The sequence below is a fragment of the Parasteatoda tepidariorum genome, chromosome 6, assembly GCF_982258835.1.
Source record: "Parasteatoda tepidariorum strain Cologne lab strain chromosome 6, Ptep-v5.0, whole genome shotgun sequence".
In the NCBI taxonomy this organism is placed as follows: domain Eukaryota; kingdom Metazoa; phylum Arthropoda; class Arachnida; order Araneae; family Theridiidae; genus Parasteatoda; species Parasteatoda tepidariorum.
Genome location: NC_141760.1, coordinates 43,340,857 through 43,359,845, shown reverse-complemented (window position 1 = coordinate 43,359,845; position 18,989 = coordinate 43,340,857). Strand labels below are relative to the sequence as shown.

Here is an 18,989-nt window from a genome sequence, read left to right as displayed (position 1 = left end):
ACAATATTGTTATTTTATGCTTGTCTTATATTGGGGACTTGAACAGTCCGAACCTCAAAAGAACTTGTCTAACAATTTAACTATTTTAAACCAATAGTAGTTAATAATTCCTTGATAAGTGCAAATCCTCTCTAGAGACAGTAAAAGCCAAAATCAAATTTATTTAAAAAGTGCTCCATAGTAAGTTTTATTTTCTTTATATCCATCTTTTCAAGCCCGCGTGGCCTAATGGATAAGGCATCGGTCTCCTAAACCGGGGATTGCGGGTTCGAGTCCCGCCGTGGATAGATGAGTGTTATTTTTTTCATCATTCTTTGGAATTCTGTGACAGCAAGAGAATATTGTTATTTCATGTTTGTCTTATTTTGGGGACTTGTACAGTCCGAACCTCGAAAGAACTTGCCTAACAATTTAACTATTTTAAACCAATAGTAGTTAATAATTCCTTGTTAAGTGCAAATCCTCTCTAGAGACAGTAAAAGCCAAAATCAAATTTATTTAAAAAGTGCTCCATAGTAAGTTTTATTTTCTTTCTATCCATCTTGTCAAGCCCGCGTGGCCTAATGGATAAGGCATCGGTCTCCTAAACCGGGGATTGCGGGTTCGAGTCCCGCCGTGGGTAGATGAGTATTTTGTTTCATCATTTTTTGGAATTCTGTGACAGCAAGACAATATTGTTATTTCATGCTTGTCTTATATTGGGGACTTGAACAGTCCGAACCTCAAAAGAACTTGTCTAACAATTTAACTATTTTAAACCAATAGTAGTTAATAATTCCTTGATAAGTGCAAATCCTCTCTTGAGACAGTAAAAGCCAAAATCAAATTTATTTAAAAAGTGCTCCATAGTAAGTTTTATTTTCTTTATATCCATCTTTTCAAGCCCGCGTGGCCTAATGGATAAGGCATCGGTCTCCTAAACCGGGGATTGCGGGTTCGAGTCCCGCCGTGGATAGATGAGTGTTATTTTTTTCATCATTCTTTGGAATTCTGTGACAGCAAGAGAATATTGTTATTTCATGTTTGTCTTATTTTGGGGACTTGTACAGTCCGAACCTCGAAAGAACTTGCCTAACAATTTAACTATTTTAAACCAATAGTAGTTAATAATTCCTTGTTAAGTGCAAATCCTCTCTAGAGACAGTAAAAGCCAAAATCAAATTTATTTAAAAAGTGCTCCATAGTAAGTTTTATTTTCTTTCTATCCATCTTGTCAAGCCCGCGTGGCCTAGTGGATAAGGCATCGGTCTCCTAAACCGGGGATTGCGGGTTCGTGTCCCGCCGTGGGTAGATGAGTACTTTTTTTCATCACTTTTTGGAATTCTGAGACTGCAGGACAGTATTGTTATTTCATGCTTGTCTTATATTGGGGACTTGAACAGTCCGAACCTCAAAAGATCTTGTCTAACAATTTAACTATTTTAAACCAATAGCAGTTAATAATTCCTTGATGAGTGCAAATCTTCTCTAGAGACTGTAAAAGCCAATATCAAATTTATTTAAAAAGTGCTCCACAGTAAGTTTTATTTTTTTTTCTATCCTTCTTGTCAAGCCCGCGTGGCCTAATGTATAAGGCATCGGTCTCCTAAACAGAGGATTGCGGGTTCGAGTCCCGCCGTGGGTAGATGAGTATTTTTTTTCATCATTTTTTGGAATTCTGAGACAGCAAGACAATATTGTTATTTCATGCTTGTCTAATATTTTGGACTTGAACAGTCCGAAACTCAAAAGAACTTGTCTAACAATTTAACTATTTTAAACCAATAGCAGTTAATAATTCTTTGATAAGAGCTAATCCTCTCAAGAGACAGTAAAAGCCAAAATCAAAGTTATTTAAAATGTGCTCCATAGTAAGTTTTATTTTCTTTCTATTCATCTTGTCAAGCCCGCGTGGCCTAATGGATAAGGCATCGGTCTCCTAAACGAAGGATTGCGGGTTCGAGTCCCGCCGTGGGTGGATGAGTACTTTTTTTCATCATTTTTTAGAAATCTGAGACAGCAAGACAATATTGTTATTTTATGCTTGTCTTATATTGGGGACTTGAACAGTCCGAACCTCAAAAGAACTTGTCTAACAATTTAACTATTTTAAACCAATAGTAGTTAATAATTCCTTGATAAGTGCAAATCCTCTCTAGAGACAGTAAAAGCCAAAATCAAATTTATTTAAAAAGTGCTCCATAGTAAGTTTTATTTTCTTTATATCCATCTTTTCAAGCCCGCGTGGCCTAATGGATAAGGCATCGGTCTCCTAAACCGGGGATTGCGGGTTCGAGTCCCGCCGTGTGTAGATGAGTATTTTTTTTCATCATTTTTTGAAATTCTGAGACAGCAAGGCATTATTGTTAATTCATGCTTGTCTTATATTGGGAACTTGAACAGTCCGAACCTCAAAAGAACTTGTCTAACAATTTAACTATTTTAAACCAAAAGCAGTTAATAATTCTTTGATAAGTGCTAATCCTCTCAAGAGACAGTAAAAGCCAAAATCAAAGTTATTTAAAAAGTGCTCCATAGTAAGTTTTATTTTCTTTCTATTCATCTTGTCAAGCCCGCGTGGCCTAATGGATAAGGCATCGGTCTCCTAAACGAAGGATTGCGGGTTCGAGTCCCGCCGTGGGTAGATGAGTATTTTTTTTCATCATTTTTTGGAATTCTGAGACAGCAAGACAATATTGTTATTTCATGCTTGTCTTATATTGGGGACTTGAACAGTCCGAACCTCAAAAGAACTTGTCTAACAATTTAACTATTTTAAACCAATAGAAGTTAATAATTCCTTGATAAGTGCAAATCCTCTCTAGAGACAGTAAAAGCCAAAATCAAATTTATTTAAAAAGTGCTCCATAGTAAGTTTTATTTTCTTTCTATCCATCTTGTCAAGCCCGCGTGGCCTAATGGATAAGGCATCGGTCTCCTAAACCGGGGATTGCGGGTTCGAGTCCCGCCGTGGGTAGATGAGTACTTTTTTCATAATTTTTTGGAATTCTGAGACAGCAAGACAATATTGTTATTTCATGCTTGTCTTATATTGGGGACTTGAACAGTCCGAACCTCAAAAGAACTTGTCTAACAATTTAACTATTTTAAACCAATAGAAGATAATAATTCCTTGATAAGTGCAAATCCTCTCTTGAGACAGTAAAAGCCAAAATCAAATTTATTTAAAAAGTGCTCCATAGTAAGTTTTATTTTCTTTCTATCCATCTTATCAAGCCCGCGTGGCCTAGTGGATAAGGCATCGGTCTCCTAACCCGGGGATTGCGGGTTCGTGTCCCGCCGTGGGTAGATGAGTACTTTTTTTCATCACTTTTTGGAATTCTGAGACTGAAGGACAGTACTGTTATTTCATGCTTGTCTTATATTGGGGACTTGAACAGTCCGAACCTCAAAGGAACTTGTCTAACAATTTAACTATTTTAAACCAATAGCAGTTAATAATTCCTTGATAAGTGCAAATCCTCTCAAGAGACAGTAAAAGCCAAAATCAAATTTATTTAAAAAGTGCACCATACTAAGTTTTATTTTCTTTCTATCCATCTTGTCAAGCCCGCGTGGCCTAATGGATAAGGCATCGGTCTCCTAAACAGAGGATTGCGGGTTCGAGTCCCGCCGTGGGTAGATGAGTATTTTTTTTCATCATTTTTTGGAATTCTGAGACAGCAAGACAATATTGTTATTTCATGCTTGTCTAATATTTTGGACTTGAACAGTCCGAAACTCAAAAGAACTTGTCTAACAATTTAACTATTTTAAACCAATAGCAGTTAATAATTCTTTGATAAGAGCTAATCCTCTCAAGGGACAGTAAAAGCCAAAATCAAAGTTATTTAAAAAGTGCTCCATAGTAAGTTTTATTTTCTTTCTATTCATCTTGTCAAGCCCGCTTGGCCTAATGGATAAGGCATCGGTCTCCTAAACGAAGGATTGCGGGTTCGAGTCCCGCCGTGGGTAGATGAGTACTTTTTTTCATCATTTTTTAGAAATCTGAGACAGCAAGACAATATTGTTATTTTATGCTTGTCTTATATTGGGGACTTGAACAGTCCGAACCTCAAAAGAACTTGTCTAAAAATTTAACTATTTTAAACCAATAGTAGTTAATAATTCCTTGATAAGTGCAAATCCTCTCTAGAGACAGTAAAAGCCAAAATCAAATTTATTTAAAAAGTGCTCCATAGTAAGTTTTATTTTCTTTATATCCATCTTTGCAAGCCCGCGTGGCCTAATGGATAAGACATCGGTCTCCTAAACCGGGGATTGCGGGTTCGAGTCCCGCCGTGGATAGATGAGTGTTATTTTTTTCATCATTCTTTGGAATTCTGTGACAGCAAGAGAATATTGTTATTTCATGTTTGTCTTATTTTGGGGACTTGTACAGTCCGAACCTCGAAAGAACTTGCCTAACAATTTAACTATTTTAAACCAATAGTAGTTAATAATTCCTTGTTAAGTGCAAATCCTCTCTAGAGACAGTAAAAGCCAAAATCAAATTTATTTAAAAAGTGCTCCATAGTAAGTTTTATTTTCTTTCTATCCATCTTGTCAAGCCCGCGTGGCCTAATGGATAAGGCATCGGTCTCCTAAACCGGGGATTGCGGGTTCGAGTCCCGCCGTGGGTAGATGAGTATTTTGTTTCATCATTTTTTTGAATTCTGAGACAGCAAGACAATATTGTTATTTCATGCTTGTCTTATATTGGGGACTTGAACAGTCCGAACCTCAAAAGAACTTGTCTAACAATTTAACTATTTTAAACCAATAGTAGTTAATAATTCCCTGATAAGTGCAAATCCTCTCTAGAGACAGTAAAAGCCAAAATCAAATTTATTTAAAAAGTGCTCCATAGTAAGTTTTATTTTCTTTCTATCCATCTTGTCAAGCGCGCGTGGCCTAATGGATAAGGCATCGGTCTCCTAAACCGGGGATTGCGGGTTAGAGTCCCGCCGTGGGTAGACGAGTATTTTTTTTCATCCTTTTTTGGAATTCTGAGACAGCAAGACAATATTGTTATTTCATGTTTGTCTTATATTGGGGACTTGTACTGTCCGAACCTCAAAAGAACTTGTCTAACAATTTAACTATTTTAAACCAATAGCAGTTAATAATTCCTTGATGAGTGCAAATCTTCTCTAGAGACTGTAAAAGCCAATATCAAATTTATTTAAAAAGTGCTCCACAGTAAGTTTTATTTTTTTTTCTATCCTTCTTGTCAAGCCCGCGTGGCCTAATGTATAAGGCATCGGTCTCCTAAACAGAGGATTGCGGGTTCGAGTCCCGCCGTGGATAGATGAGTATTTTTTTTCATCATTTTTTGGAATTCTGAGACAGCAAGACAATATTGTTATTTCATGCTTGTCTTATATTGGGGACTTGAACAGTCCGAACCTCAAAAGAACTTTTCTAACAATTTAACTATTTTAAACCAATAGTAGTTAATAATTCCTTGATAAGTGCAAATCCTCAAGAGACAGTAAAAGCCAATATCAAATTTATTTAAAAAGTGCTCCATAGTAAGTTTTATTTTCTTTCTATCCATCTTGCCAAGCGCGTGTGGCCTAAAGGATAAGGCATCGGTCTCCTAAACCGGGGATTGCGGGTTCGAGTCCCGCCGTGGGTAGATGAGTATTTTTTTTCATCCTTTTTTGGAATTCTGAGACAGCAAGACAATATTGTTATTTCATGCTTGTCTTGTATTTGGGACTTGAACAGTCCGAACCTCAAAAGAACTTGTCTAACAATTTAACTATTTTAAACCAATAGCAGTTAATAATTCTTTGATAAGAGCTAATCCTCTCAAGAGACAGTAAAAGCCAAAATCAAAGTTATTTAAAAAGTGCTCCATAGTAAGTTTTATTTTCTTTCTATTCATCTTGTCAAGCCCGCGTGGCCTAATGGATAAGGCATCGGTCTCCTAAACGAAGGATTGCGGGTTCGAGTCCCGCCGTGGGTAGATGAGTACTTTTTTTCATCATTTTTTAGAAATCTGAGACAGCAAGACAATATTGTTATTTTATGCTTGTCTTATATTGGGGACTTGAACAGTCCGAACCTCAAAAGAACTTGTCTAACAATTTAACTATTTTAAACCAATAGTAGTTAATAATTCCTTGATAAGTGCAAATCCTCTCTAGAGACAGTAAAAGCCAAAATCAAATTTATTTAAAAAGTGCTCCATAGTAAGTTTTATTTTCTTTATATCCATCTTTTCAAGCCCGCGTGGCCTAATGGATAAGGCATCGGTCTCCTAAACCGGGGATTGCGGGTTCGAGTCCCGCCGTGGATAGATGAGTGTTATTTTTTTCATCATTCTTTGGAATTCTGTGACAGCAAGAGAATATTGTTATTTCATGTTTGTCTTATTTTGGGGACTTGTACAGTCCGAACCTCGAAAGAACTTGCCTAACAATTTAACTATTTTAAACCAATAGTAGTTAATAATTCCTTGTTAAGTGCAAATCCTCTCTAGAGACAGTAAAAGCCAAAATCAAATTTATTTAAAAAGTGCTCCATAGTAAGTTTTATTTTCTTTCTATCCATCTTGTCAAGCCCGCGTGGCCTAATGGATAAGGCATCGGTCTCCTAAACCGGGGATTGCGGGTTCGAGTCCCGCCGTGGGTAGATGAGTATTTTGTTTCATCATTTTTTGGAATTCTGTGACAGCAAGACAATATTGTTATTTCATGCTTGTCTTATATTGGGGACTTGAACAGTCCGAACCTCAAAAGAACTTGTCTAACAATTTAACTATTTTAAACCAATAGTAGTTAATAATTCCTTGATAAGTGCAAATCCTCTCTTGAGACAGTAAAAGCCAAAATCAAATTTATTTAAAAAGTGCTCCATAGTAAGTTTTATTTTCTTTATATCCATCTTTTCAAGCCCGCGTGGCCTAATGGATAAGGCATCGGTCTCCTAAACCGGGGATTGCGGGTTCGAGTCCCGCCGTGGATAGATGAGTGTTATTTTTTTCATCATTCTTTGGAATTCTGTGACAGCAAGAGAATATTGTTATTTCATGTTTGTCTTATTTTGGGGACTTGTACAGTCCGAACCTCGAAAGAACTTGCCTAACAATTTAACTATTTTAAACCAATAGTAGTTAATAATTCCTTGTTAAGTGCAAATCCTCTCTAGAGACAGTAAAAGCCAAAATCAAATTTATTTAAAAAGTGCTCCATAGTAAGTTTTATTTTCTTTCTATCCATCTTGTCAAGCCCGCGTGGCCTAATGGATAAGGCATCGGTCTCCTAAACCGGGGATTGCGGGTTCGAGTCCCGCCGTGGGTAGATGAGTATTTTGTTTCATCATTTTTTGGAATTCTGAGACAGCAAGACAATATTGTTATTTCATGCTTGTCTTATATTGGGGACTTGAACAGTCCGAACCTCAAAAGAACTTGTCTAACAATTTAACTATTTTAAACCAATAGTAGTTAATAATTCCTTGATAAGTGCAAATCCTCTCTAGAGACAGTAAAAGCCAAAATCAAATTTATTTAAAAAGTGCTCCATAGTAAGTTTTATTTTCTTTCTATCCATCTTGTCAAGCGCGCGTGGCCTAATGGATAAGGCATCGGTCTCCTAAACCGGGGATTGCGGGTTCGAGTCCCGCCGTGGATAGATGAGTGTTATTTTTTTTATCATTCTTTGGAATTCTGTGACAGCAAGAGAATATTGTTATTTCATGTTTGTCTTATATTGGGGACTTGTACTGTCAGAACCTCAAAAGAACTTGTCTAACAATTTAACTATTTTAAACCAATAGCAGTTAATAATTCCTTGATGAGTGCAAATCTTCTCTAGAGACTGTAAAAGCCAATATCAAATTTATTTAAAAAGTGCTCCACAGTAAGTTTTATTTTTTTTTTCTATCCTTCTTGTCAAGCCCGCGTGGCCTAATGTATAAGGCATCGGTCTCCTGAACAGAGGATTGCGGGTTCGAGTCCCGCCGTGGGTAGATGAGTATTTTTTTTCATCATTTTTTGGAATTCTGAGACAGCAAGACAATATTGTTATTTCATGCTTGTCTTATATTGGGGACTTGAACAGTCCGAACCTCAAAAGAACTTTTCTAACAATTTAACTATTTTAAACCAATAGTAGTTAATAATTCCTTGATAAGTGCAAATCCTCTCTAGAGACAGTAAAAGCCAATATCAAATTTATTTAAAAAGTGCTCCATAGTAAGTTTTATTTTCTTTCTATCCATCTTGACAAGCGCGTGTGGCCTAAAGGATAAGGCATCGGTCTCCTAAACCGGGGATTGCGGGTTCGAGTCCCGCCGTGGGTAGATGAGTATTTTTTTTCATCCTTTTTTGGAATTCTGAGACAGCAAGACAATATTGTTATTTCATGCTTGTCTTATATTTGGGACTTGAACAGTCCGAACCTCAAAAGAACTTGTCTAACAATTTAACTATTTTAAACCAATAGTAGTTAATAATTCCTTGATAAGTGCAAATCCTCTCTAGAAACAGTAAAAGCCAAAATCAAATCTATTTAAAAAGTGCTCCATAGTAAGTTTTATTTTCTTTCTATCCATCTTGTCAAGCCCGCGTGGCCTAATGGATAAGGCATCGGTCTCCTAAACCGGGGATTGCGGGTTCGAGTCCCGCCGTGGGTAGATGAGTATTTTTTTTCTTCCTTTTTTGGAATTCTGAGACAGCAAGACAATATTGTTATTTCATGCTTGTCTTATATTGGGGACTTGAACAGTCCGAACCTCAAAAGAACTTGTGTAACAATTTAACTATTTTAAACCAATAGTAGTTAATAATTCCTTGATAAGTGCAAATCCTCTCTTGAGACAGTAAAAGCCAAAATCAAATTTATTTAAAAAGTGCTCCATAGTAAGTTTTATTTTCTTTATATCCATCTTTCCAAGCCCGCGTGGCCTAATGGATAAGGCATCGGTCTCCTAAACCGGGGATTGCGGGTTCGAGTCCCGCCGTGGATAGATGAGTGTTATTTTTTTCATCATTCTTTGGAATTCTGTGACAGCAAGAGAATATTGTTATTTCATGTTTGTCTTATTTTGGGGACTTGTACAGTCCGAACCTCGAAAGAACTTGCCTAACAATTTAACTATTTTAAACCAATAGTAGTTAATAATTCCTTGTTAAGTGCAAATCCTCTCTAGAGACAGTAAAAGCCAAAATCAAATTTATTTAAAAAGTGCTCCATAGTAAGTTTTATTTTCTTTCTATCCATCTTGTCAAGCCCGCGTGGCCTAATGGATAAGGCATCGGTCTCCTAAACCGGGGATTGCGGGTTCGAGTCCCGCCGTGGATAGATGAGTGTTATTTTTTTTATCATTCTTTGGAATTCTGTGACAGCAAGAGAATATTGTTATTTCATGTTTGTCTTATTTTGGGGACTTGTACAGTCCGAACCTCGAAAGAACTTGTCTAACAATTTAAATATTTTAAACCAATAGTAGTTAATAATTCCTTGATAAGTGCAAATCCTCTCTAGAGACAGTAAAAGCCAAAATCAAATTTATTTAAAAAGTGCTCCATAGTAAGTTTTATTTTCTTTATATCCATCTTTTCAAGCCCGCGTGGCCTAATGGATAAGGCATCGGTCTCCTAAACCGGGGATTGCGGGTTCGAGTCCCGCCGTGGGTAGATGAGTATTTTGTTTCATCATTTTTTGGAATTCTGAGACAGCAAGACAATATTGTTATTTCATGCTTGTCTTATATTGGGGACTTGAACAGTCCGAACCTCAAAAGAACTTGTCTAACAATTTAACTATTTTAACCCAATAGTAGTTAATAATTCCTTGATAAGTGCAAATCCTCTCTAGAGACAGTAAAAGCCAAAATCAAATTTATTTAAAAAGTGCTCCATAGTAAGTTTTATTTTCTTTCTATCCATCTTGTCAAGCCCGCGTGGCCTAATGGATAAGGCATCGGTCTCCTAAACCGGGGATTGCGGGTTCGAGTCCCACCGTGGGTATATGAGTATTTTGTTTCATCATTTTTTGGAATTCTGAGACAGCAAGACAATATTGTTATTTCATGCTTGTCTTATATTGGGGACTTGAACAGTCCGAACCTCAAAAGAACTTGTCTAACAATTTAACTATTTTAAACCAATAGTAGTTAATAATTCCTTGATAAGTGCAAATCCTCTCTAGAGACAGTAAAAGCCAAAATCAAATTTATTTAAAAAGAGCTCCATAGTAAGTTTTATTTTCTTTATATCCATCTTTTCAAGCCCGCGTGGCCTAATGGATAAGGCATCGGTCTCCTAAACCGGGGATTGCGGGTTCGAGTCCCGCCGTGGATAGATGAGTGTTATTTTTTTCATCATTCTTTGGAATTCTGTGACAGCAAGAGAATATTGTTATTTCATGTTTGTCTTATTTTGGGGACTTGTACAGTCCGAACCTCGAAAGAACTTGCCTAACAATTTAACTATTTTAAACCAATAGTAGTTAATAATTCCTTGTTAAGTGCAAATCCTCTCTAGAGACAGTAAAAGCCAAAATCAAATTTATTTAAAAAGTGCTCCATAGTAAGTTTTATTTTCTTTCTATCCATCTTGTCAAGCGCGCGTGGCCTAATGGATAAGGCATCGGTCTCCTAAACCGGGGATTGCGGGTTAGAGTCCCGCCGTGGGTAGACGAGTATTTTTTTTCATCCTTTTTTGGAATTCTGAGACAGCAAGACAATATTGTTATTTCATGCTTGTCTTATATTGGGGACTTGAACAGTCCGAACCTCAAAAGAACTTGTCTAACAATTTAACTATTTTAATCCAATAGTAGTTAATAATTCCTTGATAAGAGCAAATCCTCTCTAGAGACAGAAAAAGCCAAAATCAAATTTATTTAAAAAGTGCTCCATAGTAAGTTTTATTTTCTTTCTATCCATCTTGTCAAGCCCGCGTGGCCTAATGGATAAGGCATCGGTCTCCTAAACTGGGGATTGCGGGTTCGAGTCCCGCCGTGGATAGATTATTGTTATTTTTTTTATCATTCTTTGGAATTCTGTGACAGCAAGAGAATATTGTTATTTCATGTTTGTCTTATAATGGGGACTTGTACTGTCCGAACCTCGAAAGAACTTGTCTAACAATTTAACTATTTTAAACCAATAGTAGTTAATAATTCCTTGATAAGTGCAAATCCTCTCTAGAGACAGTAAAAGCCAAAATCAAATTTATTTAAAAAGTGCTCCATAGTAAGTTTTATTTTCTTTCTATCCATCTTGTCAAGCCCGCGACGCCTAATGGATAAGGCATCGGTCTCCTAAACCGGGGATTGCGGGTTCGAGTCCCGCCATGGATAGATGAGTGTTATTTTTTTATCATTCTTTGGAATTCTGTGACAGCAAGAAAATATTGTTATTTCATGTTTGTCTTATATTGAGGACTTGTACAGTCCGAAACTTGAAAGAACTTGTCTAACAATTTAACTATTTTAAACCAATAGTAGTTAATAATTGCTTGATAAGTGCAAATCCTCTCTAGAGACAGTAAAAGCCAAAATAAAATTTATTTAAAAAGTGCTCCATAGTAAGTTTTATTTTCTTTCTATCCATCTTGTCAAGCCCGCGTGGCCTAATTGATAAGGCAACGGTCTCCTAAACCGGGGATTGCGGGTTCGAGTCCCGCCGTGGATAGATGAGTGTTATTTTTTTCATCATTCTTTAGAATTCTGTGACAGCAAGAGAATATTGTTATTTCATGTTTGTCTTATTTTGGGGACTTGTACAGTCCGAACCTCGAAAGAACTTGCCTAACAATTTAACTATTTTAAACCAATAGTAGTTAATAATTCCTTGTTAAGTGCAAATCCTCTCTAGAGACAGTAAAAGCCAAAATCAAATTTATTTAAAAAGTGCTCCATAGTAAGTTTTATTTTCTTTATATCCATCTTTTCAAGCCCGCGTGGCCTAATGGATAAGGCATCGGTCTCCTAAACCGGGGATTGCGGGTTCGAGTCCCGCCGTGGATAGATGAGTGTTATTTTTTTCATCATTCTTTGGAATTCTGTGACAGCAAGAGAATATTGTTATTTCATGTTTGTCTTATTTTGGGGACTTGTACAGTCCGAACCTCGAAAGAACTTGCCTAACAATTTAACTATTTTAAACCAATAGTAGTTAATAATTCCTTGTTAAGTGCAAATCCTCTCTAGAGACAGTAAAAGCCAAAATCAAATTTATTTAAAAAGTGCTCCATAGTAAGTTTTATTTTCTTTCTATCCATCTTGTCAAGCCCGCGTGGCCTAATGGATAAGGCATCGGTCTCCTAAACCGGGGATTGCGGGTTCGAGTCCCGCCGTGGGTAGATGAGTATTTTGTTTCATCATTTTTTGGAATTCTGTGACAGCAAGACAATATTGTTATTTCATGCTTGTCTTATATTGGGGACTTGAACAGTCCGAACCTCAAAAGAACTTGTCTAACAATTTAACTATTTTAAACCAATAGTAGTTAATAATTCCTTGATAAGTGCAAATCCTCTCTTGAGACAGTAAAAGCCAAAATCAAATTTATTTAAAAAGTGCTCCATAGTAAGTTTTATTTTCTTTATATCCATCTTTTCAAGCCCGCGTGGCCTAATGGATAAGGCATCGGTCTCCTAAACCGGGGATTGCGGGTTCGAGTCCCGCCGTGGATAGATGAGTGTTATTTTTTTCATCATTCTTTGGAATTCTGTGACAGCAAGAGAATATTGTTATTTCATGTTTGTCTTATTTTGGGGACTTGTACAGTCCGAACCTCGAAAGAACTTGCCTAACAATTTAACTATTTTAAACCAATAGTAGTTAATAATTCCTTGTTAAGTGCAAATCCTCTCTAGAGACAGTAAAAGCCAAAATCAAATTTATTTAAAAAGTGCTCCATAGTAAGTTTTATTTTCTTTCTATCCATCTTGTCAAGCCCGCGTGGCCTAATGGATAAGGCATCGGTCTCCTAAACCGGGGATTGCGGGTTCGAGTCCCGCCGTGGGTAGATGAGTATTTTGTTTCATCATTTTTTGGAATTCTGAGACAGCAAGACAATATTGTTATTTCATGCTTGTCTTATATTGGGGACTTGAACAGTCCGAACCTCAAAAGAACTTGTCTAACAATTTAACTATTTTAAACCAATAGTAGTTAATAATTCCTTGATAAGTGCAAATCCTCTCTAGAGACAGTAAAAGCCAAAATCAAATTTATTTAAAAAGTGCTCCATAGTAAGTTTTATTTTCTTTCTATCCATCTTGTCAAGCGCGCGTGGCCTAATGGATAAGGCATCGGTCTCCTAAACCGGGGATTGCGGGTTCGAGTCCCGCCGTGGATAGATGAGTGTTATTTTTTTTATCATTCTTTGGAATTCTGTGACAGCAAGAGAATATTGTTATTTCATGTTTGTCTTATATTGGGGACTTGTACTGTCAGAACCTCAAAAGAACTTGTCTAACAATTTAACTATTTTAAACCAATAGCAGTTAATAATTCCTTGATGAGTGCAAATCTTCTCTAGAGACTGTAAAAGCCAATATCAAATTTATTTAAAAAGTGCTCCACAGTAAGTTTTATTTTTTTTTTCTATCCTTCTTGTCAAGCCCGCGTGGCCTAATGTATAAGGCATCGGTCTCCTGAACAGAGGATTGCGGGTTCGAGTCCCGCCGTGGGTAGATGAGTATTTTTTTTCATCATTTTTTGGAATTCTGAGACAGCAAGACAATATTGTTATTTCATGCTTGTCTTATATTGGGGACTTGAACAGTCCGAACCTCAAAAGAACTTTTCTAACAATTTAACTATTTTAAACCAATAGTAGTTAATAATTCCTTGATAAGTGCAAATCCTCTCTAGAGACAGTAAAAGCCAATATCAAATTTATTTAAAAAGTGCTCCATAGTAAGTTTTATTTTCTTTCTATCCATCTTGACAAGCGCGTGTGGCCTAAAGGATAAGGCATCGGTCTCCTAAACCGGGGATTGCGGGTTCGAGTCCCGCCGTGGGTAGATGAGTATTTTTTTTCATCCTTTTTTGGAATTCTGAGACAGCAAGACAATATTGTTATTTCATGCTTGTCTTATATTTGGGACTTGAACAGTCCGAACCTCAAAAGAACTTGTCTAACAATTTAACTATTTTAAACCAATAGTAGTTAATAATTCCTTGATAAGTGCAAATCCTCTCTAGAAACAGTAAAAGCCAAAATCAAATCTATTTAAAAAGTGCTCCATAGTAAGTTTTATTTTCTTTCTATCCATCTTGTCAAGCCCGCGTGGCCTAATGGATAAGGCATCGGTCTCCTAAACCGGGGATTGCGGGTTCGAGTCCCGCCGTGGGTAGATGAGTATTTTTTTTCTTCCTTTTTTGGAATTCTGAGACAGCAAGACAATATTGTTATTTCATGCTTGTCTTATATTGGGGACTTGAACAGTCCGAACCTCAAAAGAACTTGTGTAACAATTTAACTATTTTAAACCAATAGTAGTTAATAATTCCTTGATAAGTGCAAATCCTCTCTTGAGACAGTAAAAGCCAAAATCAAATTTATTTAAAAAGTGCTCCATAGTAAGTTTTATTTTCTTTATATCCATCTTTCCAAGCCCGCGTGGCCTAATGGATAAGGCATCGGTCTCCTAAACCGGGGATTGCGGGTTCGAGTCCCGCCGTGGATAGATGAGTGTTATTTTTTTCATCATTCTTTGGAATTCTGTGACAGCAAGAGAATATTGTTATTTCATGTTTGTCTTATTTTGGGGACTTGTACAGTCCGAACCTCGAAAGAACTTGCCTAACAATTTAACTATTTTAAACCAATAGTAGTTAATAATTCCTTGTTAAGTGCAAATCCTCTCTAGAGACAGTAAAAGCCAAAATCAAATTTATTTAAAAAGTGCTCCATAGTAAGTTTTATTTTCTTTCTATCCATCTTGTCAAGCCCGCGTGGCCTAATGGATAAGGCATCGGTCTCCTAAACCGGGGATTGCGGGTTCGAGTCCCGCCGTGGATAGATGAGTGTTATTTTTTTTATCATTCTTTGGAATTCTGTGACAGCAAGAGAATATTGTTATTTCATGTTTGTCTTATTTTGGGGACTTGTACAGTCCGAACCTCGAAAGAACTTGTCTAACAATTTAAATATTTTAAACCAATAGTAGTTAATAATTCCTTGATAAGTGCAAATCCTCTCTAGAGACAGTAAAAGCCAAAATCAAATTTATTTAAAAAGTGCTCCATAGTAAGTTTTATTTTCTTTATATCCATCTTTTCAAGCCCGCGTGGCCTAATGGATAAGGCATCGGTCTCCTAAACCGGGGATTGCGGGTTCGAGTCCCGCCGTGGGTAGATGAGTATTTTGTTTCATCATTTTTTGGAATTCTGAGACAGCAAGACAATATTGTTATTTCATGCTTGTCTTATATTGGGGACTTGAACAGTCCGAACCTCAAAAGAACTTGTCTAACAATTTAACTATTTTAACCCAATAGTAGTTAATAATTCCTTGATAAGTGCAAATCCTCTCTAGAGACAGTAAAAGCCAAAATCAAATTTATTTAAAAAGTGCTCCATAGTAAGTTTTATTTTCTTTCTATCCATCTTGTCAAGCCCGCGTGGCCTAATGGATAAGGCATCGGTCTCCTAAACCGGGGATTGCGGGTTCGAGTCCCACCGTGGGTATATGAGTATTTTGTTTCATCATTTTTTGGAATTCTGAGACAGCAAGACAATATTGTTATTTCATGCTTGTCTTATATTGGGGACTTGAACAGTCCGAACCTCAAAAGAACTTGTCTAACAATTTAACTATTTTAAACCAATAGTAGTTAATAATTCCTTGATAAGTGCAAATCCTCTCTAGAGACAGTAAAAGCCAAAATCAAATTTATTTAAAAAGAGCTCCATAGTAAGTTTTATTTTCTTTATATCCATCTTTTCAAGCCCGCGTGGCCTAATGGATAAGGCATCGGTCTCCTAAACCGGGGATTGCGGGTTCGAGTCCCGCCGTGGATAGATGAGTGTTATTTTTTTCATCATTCTTTGGAATTCTGTGACAGCAAGAGAATATTGTTATTTCATGTTTGTCTTATTTTGGGGACTTGTACAGTCCGAACCTCGAAAGAACTTGCCTAACAATTTAACTATTTTAAACCAATAGTAGTTAATAATTCCTTGTTAAGTGCAAATCCTCTCTAGAGACAGTAAAAGCCAAAATCAAATTTATTTAAAAAGTGCTCCATAGTAAGTTTTATTTTCTTTCTATCCATCTTGTCAAGCGCGCGTGGCCTAATGGATAAGGCATCGGTCTCCTAAACCGGGGATTGCGGGTTAGAGTCCCGCCGTGGGTAGACGAGTATTTTTTTTCATCCTTTTTTGGAATTCTGAGACAGCAAGACAATATTGTTATTTCATGCTTGTCTTATATTGGGGACTTGAACAGTCCGAACCTCAAAAGAACTTGTCTAACAATTTAACTATTTTAATCCAATAGTAGTTAATAATTCCTTGATAAGAGCAAATCCTCTCTAGAGACAGAAAAAGCCAAAATCAAATTTATTTAAAAAGTGCTCCATAGTAAGTTTTATTTTCTTTCTATCCATCTTGTCAAGCCCGCGTGGCCTAATGGATAAGGCATCGGTCTCCTAAACTGGGGATTGCGGGTTCGAGTCCCGCCGTGGATAGATTAGTGTTATTTTTTTTATCATTCTTTGGAATTCTGTGACAGCAAGAGAATATTGTTATTTCATGTTTGTCTTATAATGGGGACTTGTACTGTCCGAACCTCGAAAGAACTTGTCTAACAATTTAACTATTTTAAACCAATAGTAGTTAATAATTCCTTGATAAGTGCAAATCCTCTCTAGAGACAGTAAAAGCCAAAATCAAATTTATTTAAAAAGTGCTCCATAGTAAGTTTTATTTTCTTTCTATCCATCTTGTCAAGCCCGCGACGCCTAATGGATAAGGCATCGGTCTCCTAAACCGGGGATTGCGGGTTCGAGTCCCGCCATGGATAGATGAGTGTTATTTTTTTATCATTCTTTGGAATTCTGTGACAGCAAGAAAATATTGTTATTTCATGTTTGTCTTATATTGAGGACTTGTACAGTCCGAAACTTGAAAGAACTTGTCTAACAATTTAACTATTTTAAACCAATAGTAGTTAATAATTGCTTGATAAGTGCAAATCCTCTCTAGAGACAGTAAAAGCCAAAATAAAATTTATTTAAAAAGTGCTCCATAGTAAGTTTTATTTTCTTTCTATCCATCTTGTCAAGCCCGCGTGGCCTAATTGATAAGGCAACGGTCTCCTAAACCGGGGATTGCGGGTTCGAGTCCCGCCGTGGATAGATGAGTGTTATTTTTTTCATCATTCTTTAGAATTCTGTGACAGCAAGAGAATATTGTTATTTCATGTTTGTCTTATTTTGGGGACTTGTACAGTCCGAACCTCGAAAGAACTTGCCTAACAATTTAACTATTTTAAACCAATAGTAGTTAATAATTCCTTGTTAAGTGCAAATCCTCTCTAGAGACAGTAAAAGCCAAAATCAAATTTATTTAAAAAGTGCTCCATAGTAAGTTTTATTTTCTTTCTATCCATCTTGTCAAGCCCGCGTGGCCAAATGGATAAGGCATCGGTCTCCTAAACCGGGGATTGCGGGTTCGAGTCCCGCCGTGGGTGGATGAGTATTTTGTTTCATCCTTTTTTAGAATTCTGAGACAGCAAGACAATATTGTTATTTCATGCTTGTCTTATATTGGGGACTTGAACAGTCCGAACCTCAAAAGAACTTGTCTAACAATTTAACTATTTTAAACCAATAGTAGTTAATAATTCCTTGATAAGTGCAAATCCTCTCTAGAGACAGTAAAAGCCAAAATCAAATTTATTTAAAAAGTGCTCCATAGTAAGTTTTATTTTCTTTCTATCCATCTTGTCAAGCCCGCGTGGCCTAATGGATAACGCATCGATCTCCTAAACCGGGGATTGCGGGTACGAGTCCCGCCGTGGGTAGATGAGTATTTTTTTTCATCCTTTTTTGGAATTCTGAGACAGCAAGACAATATTGTTACTTCATGCTTGTCTTATATTGGGGACTTGAACAGGCCGAACCTCAAAAGAACTTGTCTTACAATTTAACTATTTTAATCCAATAGTAGTTAATAATTCCTTGATATGTGCAAATCCTCTCTAGAGATAGTAAAAGCCAAAATCAAATTTATTTAAAAAGTGCTCCATAGTAAGTTTTATTTTCTTTCTATCCATCTTGTCTAGCCCGCGTGGCCTAATGGATAAGGCATCGGTTTCCTAAACCGGGGATTGCGGGATCGAGTCCCGCCGAGGGTAGATGAGTATTTTTTTTTCATCCTTTTTTGGAATTCTAAGACAGCAAGACAATATTGTTATTTCATGCTTGTGTTATATTGGGGACTTGATCAGTCCGAACCTCAAAAGAACTTGTCTAACAATTTAACTATTTTAAATCAATAGTGGTTAATAATTCCTTGATAAGTGCAAATCCTCTCTAGAGACAGTAAAAGCCAAAATCAAATTTATTTAAAAAGTGCTCCATAGTAAGTTTTATTTTCTTTCAATCCATCTTGTCAAGCCCGCGTGGCCTAATGGATAACGCATCGATCTCCTAAACCGGGGATTGCGGGTACGTGTCCCGCCGTGGGTAGATGAGTATCTTTTTTTCATCCTTTTTTGGAATTCTAAGACAGCAAGACAATATTGTTATTTCATACTTGTCTTATATTGGGGACTTGAACAGGCCGAACCTCAAAAGAACTTGTCTAACAATTTAACTATTTTAAACAATAGTAGTTAATAATTCCTAGATAAGTGCAAATCCTCTCTAGAGACAGTAAAAGCCAAAATCAAATTTATTTAAAAAGTGCTCCATAGTAAGTTTTATTTTCTTTCTATCCATCTTGTCAAGCCCGCGTGGCCTAATGGATAAGGCATCGGTCTCCTAAACCGGGGATTGCGGGTTCGAGTCCCGCCGTGGGTAGATGAGTATT

At 36.7% G+C, this 18,989-nt stretch overlaps 34 non-coding genes across 34 annotated transcripts; all 34 read left to right on the top strand.

Annotated features, from left to right (window-relative positions):
* The first annotated feature begins 214 nt into the window (after positions 1–214).
* Positions 215–287, top strand: TRNAR-CCU (transfer RNA arginine (anticodon CCU)). The gene has a single exon. It is a non-coding gene; the product is annotated as a tRNA-Arg (tRNA).
* A 262-nt stretch (positions 288–549) lies between these two features.
* TRNAR-CCU (transfer RNA arginine (anticodon CCU)) lies at positions 550–622 on the top strand. The gene has a single exon. It is a non-coding gene; the product is annotated as a tRNA-Arg (tRNA).
* A 260-nt stretch (positions 623–882) lies between these two features.
* Positions 883–955, top strand: TRNAR-CCU (transfer RNA arginine (anticodon CCU)). The gene has a single exon. It is a non-coding gene; the product is annotated as a tRNA-Arg (tRNA).
* Positions 956–1,217: 262 nt separating this feature from the next.
* On the top strand, positions 1,218–1,290 carry TRNAR-CCU (transfer RNA arginine (anticodon CCU)). The gene has a single exon. It is a non-coding gene; the product is annotated as a tRNA-Arg (tRNA).
* A 927-nt stretch (positions 1,291–2,217) lies between these two features.
* TRNAR-CCU (transfer RNA arginine (anticodon CCU)) lies at positions 2,218–2,290 on the top strand. Its single transcript has one exon. It is a non-coding gene; the product is annotated as a tRNA-Arg (tRNA).
* Positions 2,291–2,550: 260 nt separating this feature from the next.
* Positions 2,551–2,623, top strand: TRNAR-CCU (transfer RNA arginine (anticodon CCU)). Its single transcript has one exon. It is a non-coding gene; the product is annotated as a tRNA-Arg (tRNA).
* Positions 2,624–2,883: 260 nt separating this feature from the next.
* On the top strand, positions 2,884–2,956 carry TRNAR-CCU (transfer RNA arginine (anticodon CCU)). The gene has a single exon. It is a non-coding gene; the product is annotated as a tRNA-Arg (tRNA).
* Positions 2,957–3,548: 592 nt separating this feature from the next.
* On the top strand, positions 3,549–3,621 carry TRNAR-CCU (transfer RNA arginine (anticodon CCU)). The gene has a single exon. It is a non-coding gene; the product is annotated as a tRNA-Arg (tRNA).
* Positions 3,622–4,549: 928 nt separating this feature from the next.
* TRNAR-CCU (transfer RNA arginine (anticodon CCU)) lies at positions 4,550–4,622 on the top strand. The gene has a single exon. It is a non-coding gene; the product is annotated as a tRNA-Arg (tRNA).
* A 1,258-nt stretch (positions 4,623–5,880) lies between these two features.
* On the top strand, positions 5,881–5,953 carry TRNAR-CCU (transfer RNA arginine (anticodon CCU)). Its single transcript has one exon. It is a non-coding gene; the product is annotated as a tRNA-Arg (tRNA).
* Positions 5,954–6,213: 260 nt separating this feature from the next.
* TRNAR-CCU (transfer RNA arginine (anticodon CCU)) lies at positions 6,214–6,286 on the top strand. Its single transcript has one exon. It is a non-coding gene; the product is annotated as a tRNA-Arg (tRNA).
* A 262-nt stretch (positions 6,287–6,548) lies between these two features.
* Positions 6,549–6,621, top strand: TRNAR-CCU (transfer RNA arginine (anticodon CCU)). The gene has a single exon. It is a non-coding gene; the product is annotated as a tRNA-Arg (tRNA).
* Positions 6,622–6,881: 260 nt separating this feature from the next.
* Positions 6,882–6,954, top strand: TRNAR-CCU (transfer RNA arginine (anticodon CCU)). The gene has a single exon. It is a non-coding gene; the product is annotated as a tRNA-Arg (tRNA).
* Positions 6,955–7,216: 262 nt separating this feature from the next.
* TRNAR-CCU (transfer RNA arginine (anticodon CCU)) lies at positions 7,217–7,289 on the top strand. Its single transcript has one exon. It is a non-coding gene; the product is annotated as a tRNA-Arg (tRNA).
* Positions 7,290–8,552: 1,263 nt separating this feature from the next.
* Positions 8,553–8,625, top strand: TRNAR-CCU (transfer RNA arginine (anticodon CCU)). Its single transcript has one exon. It is a non-coding gene; the product is annotated as a tRNA-Arg (tRNA).
* A 260-nt stretch (positions 8,626–8,885) lies between these two features.
* Positions 8,886–8,958, top strand: TRNAR-CCU (transfer RNA arginine (anticodon CCU)). The gene has a single exon. It is a non-coding gene; the product is annotated as a tRNA-Arg (tRNA).
* Positions 8,959–9,220: 262 nt separating this feature from the next.
* Positions 9,221–9,293, top strand: TRNAR-CCU (transfer RNA arginine (anticodon CCU)). The gene has a single exon. It is a non-coding gene; the product is annotated as a tRNA-Arg (tRNA).
* Positions 9,294–9,555: 262 nt separating this feature from the next.
* Positions 9,556–9,628, top strand: TRNAR-CCU (transfer RNA arginine (anticodon CCU)). Its single transcript has one exon. It is a non-coding gene; the product is annotated as a tRNA-Arg (tRNA).
* A 260-nt stretch (positions 9,629–9,888) lies between these two features.
* On the top strand, positions 9,889–9,961 carry TRNAR-CCU (transfer RNA arginine (anticodon CCU)). Its single transcript has one exon. It is a non-coding gene; the product is annotated as a tRNA-Arg (tRNA).
* Positions 9,962–10,221: 260 nt separating this feature from the next.
* On the top strand, positions 10,222–10,294 carry TRNAR-CCU (transfer RNA arginine (anticodon CCU)). Its single transcript has one exon. It is a non-coding gene; the product is annotated as a tRNA-Arg (tRNA).
* A 1,264-nt stretch (positions 10,295–11,558) lies between these two features.
* On the top strand, positions 11,559–11,631 carry TRNAR-CCU (transfer RNA arginine (anticodon CCU)). The gene has a single exon. It is a non-coding gene; the product is annotated as a tRNA-Arg (tRNA).
* A 262-nt stretch (positions 11,632–11,893) lies between these two features.
* Positions 11,894–11,966, top strand: TRNAR-CCU (transfer RNA arginine (anticodon CCU)). Its single transcript has one exon. It is a non-coding gene; the product is annotated as a tRNA-Arg (tRNA).
* A 262-nt stretch (positions 11,967–12,228) lies between these two features.
* Positions 12,229–12,301, top strand: TRNAR-CCU (transfer RNA arginine (anticodon CCU)). The gene has a single exon. It is a non-coding gene; the product is annotated as a tRNA-Arg (tRNA).
* A 260-nt stretch (positions 12,302–12,561) lies between these two features.
* Positions 12,562–12,634, top strand: TRNAR-CCU (transfer RNA arginine (anticodon CCU)). Its single transcript has one exon. It is a non-coding gene; the product is annotated as a tRNA-Arg (tRNA).
* A 262-nt stretch (positions 12,635–12,896) lies between these two features.
* TRNAR-CCU (transfer RNA arginine (anticodon CCU)) lies at positions 12,897–12,969 on the top strand. Its single transcript has one exon. It is a non-coding gene; the product is annotated as a tRNA-Arg (tRNA).
* Positions 12,970–14,232: 1,263 nt separating this feature from the next.
* On the top strand, positions 14,233–14,305 carry TRNAR-CCU (transfer RNA arginine (anticodon CCU)). Its single transcript has one exon. It is a non-coding gene; the product is annotated as a tRNA-Arg (tRNA).
* Positions 14,306–14,565: 260 nt separating this feature from the next.
* On the top strand, positions 14,566–14,638 carry TRNAR-CCU (transfer RNA arginine (anticodon CCU)). The gene has a single exon. It is a non-coding gene; the product is annotated as a tRNA-Arg (tRNA).
* A 262-nt stretch (positions 14,639–14,900) lies between these two features.
* On the top strand, positions 14,901–14,973 carry TRNAR-CCU (transfer RNA arginine (anticodon CCU)). The gene has a single exon. It is a non-coding gene; the product is annotated as a tRNA-Arg (tRNA).
* Positions 14,974–15,235: 262 nt separating this feature from the next.
* Positions 15,236–15,308, top strand: TRNAR-CCU (transfer RNA arginine (anticodon CCU)). Its single transcript has one exon. It is a non-coding gene; the product is annotated as a tRNA-Arg (tRNA).
* A 260-nt stretch (positions 15,309–15,568) lies between these two features.
* Positions 15,569–15,641, top strand: TRNAR-CCU (transfer RNA arginine (anticodon CCU)). The gene has a single exon. It is a non-coding gene; the product is annotated as a tRNA-Arg (tRNA).
* A 260-nt stretch (positions 15,642–15,901) lies between these two features.
* Positions 15,902–15,974, top strand: TRNAR-CCU (transfer RNA arginine (anticodon CCU)). The gene has a single exon. It is a non-coding gene; the product is annotated as a tRNA-Arg (tRNA).
* Positions 15,975–17,238: 1,264 nt separating this feature from the next.
* TRNAR-CCU (transfer RNA arginine (anticodon CCU)) lies at positions 17,239–17,311 on the top strand. Its single transcript has one exon. It is a non-coding gene; the product is annotated as a tRNA-Arg (tRNA).
* Positions 17,312–17,573: 262 nt separating this feature from the next.
* Positions 17,574–17,646, top strand: TRNAR-CCU (transfer RNA arginine (anticodon CCU)). The gene has a single exon. It is a non-coding gene; the product is annotated as a tRNA-Arg (tRNA).
* Positions 17,647–18,906: 1,260 nt separating this feature from the next.
* TRNAR-CCU (transfer RNA arginine (anticodon CCU)) lies at positions 18,907–18,979 on the top strand. Its single transcript has one exon. It is a non-coding gene; the product is annotated as a tRNA-Arg (tRNA).
* Positions 18,980–18,989: the final 10 nt, after the last annotated feature.